Source organism: Telopea speciosissima, chromosome 1 (assembly GCF_018873765.1).
Source record: "Telopea speciosissima isolate NSW1024214 ecotype Mountain lineage chromosome 1, Tspe_v1, whole genome shotgun sequence".
Classification (NCBI taxonomy): Eukaryota; Viridiplantae; Streptophyta; class Magnoliopsida; order Proteales; family Proteaceae; genus Telopea; species Telopea speciosissima.
Window position 1 is genome coordinate 15,200,362 of NC_057916.1, and position 1,824 is coordinate 15,202,185.

Consider the following 1,824-nt stretch of genomic DNA (forward strand, 5'->3'; position numbering starts at 1 on the left):
TATATATTTTCGTTAAAGGACCGAAAACGCATCTCTGAAGCCCTAGTGAAGAAGGAAATCAAGGAGATGTCGTCTTCTACCATTTTGACGTGATTTGAGAGCATAGGCGCGAAGGAATCGTCAGAAAACATCGGTTTGGTCATTAGTGATGGATTCGAACATCCTATTGAAGATCTCACAGCATTGGTCTGGAGTTAGGAGTTTTCCTTTGAGAAGGTAAACGTGTTCACAAACCATTGTCTCTGTGTAATCTGTTAAGGGTTAGGTCTGTGATTGAAATCTGATTATTGGGTTGATTGATTATAAGGCTGAGGCCATTTTATATTGGGGATTGAAATCCTTGCCCTCACTGAGGTGAGAGGTTGAAGCAGGGTAAGGGCTATCCTGGCCGTAGGGGCGGCTAATTGTATTGTTGTTGAGTATTGGACATATACGAAACCCTGAGGGGTATTGCTTCGTGGACGTAGCCTTTACATACTGTGAGGTGAACCACGTAAATCATGTCTTTGTGTTTACTTTTATTTGTTGGAGACTAATCCCTGTTTTGCAGAGTGGGTTTACGATTTTTGTAAACTTGGCCACATTCTGGTGGTGTGAGGTAAGAATGTAAGCGATTGTGTGGCTTGCAGAAGACGTCGTAAAATTTAAGGGAACTCATTCACCCCCCTCTCAGTTCGATCCGACATTCACACTAATGACCAAAATGCCTTTGTGATAAAAACCCACCAAAATTAAAAAATAAAGCATCTTTCCGAAATCATTTAGAGTTTGAAACTGAAATTTTTTTCTCCATTTACGCTGCACCTATCCCACTCCAAGGTCAAAACACTACTGCAAGGTCACCGCTGCCACCTGCCTTTAGCCCATTACCTGCAATCCCAACATATCACTACTCTCACCCCGACCACCTCAAATCACCGCCCAATCTCATTGCCCCATCCCAATCTCAATCCACCAACGCACTCCATCTATTTAGCCCAAAACTAAATTGAAGCCAACTTGCAAAATGGGAAGAGTAACCAAAATAACTTTAAGGAGAAACATTAAAGGAAGCTAATTGCGTACAAAATTACCAGAATAAACAACAAGATAAATAAACAAATCTGATCTAACAATGGAGCAACATTACCGTTGCAGTTTGGCAGGAAACACTCAATGATTGACCCCCAAAAGAATCATTTTAGGGGATAGAGAAGTCATTTCAATAGAGGGGAGGAGAGAAATAGACAGAAGGAAACGCAAGCATAGGCCACACTCCCATATAAATCTTTTTTCCCTAAAAATATGAATGCATTACTTCATCTACCAAAATGACTTTTGACAATAGAAAAAAAAAAATTTGAGATAAACAAGGCTTGCTAGGTTGTGTGGCCCTTGCGCCAACCGAGGGGCCCATGCTAGAGCGTGCATAGGCATCCAACAAAGGCAGTCTCACAAGGTCGGGCCGGTCATGTCACCCTCCTTGTCTCTAGGCGTAGGAGCCATGCATGCGATTCGGCAGCAAGCCCCACTCAAATTTTTTTCAACAAAATAACTTTTGATAATTATTTTTTTTAGTAAAACTCATGATAATTAATTAGGCCATATAACATGGAGCAAGCAAAGGGGTGGAAAGGACCATCTTCTCTTATTTGCTTGACCAGATTCAATTCAACCATTGGAATGACTGATGACCCTGTCAAATTTGGGAAAATTATCGCCCCTAGTACTGGGGGCATTGTTGTGCCGCACAACGCCCATGTGTGCACAGTGGGCCAAGCAGCGCCCCCAGTACTGGGGGCGATAAAGATCCTCAAATTTGAGTAACTCTTGATCAGTTTAGCA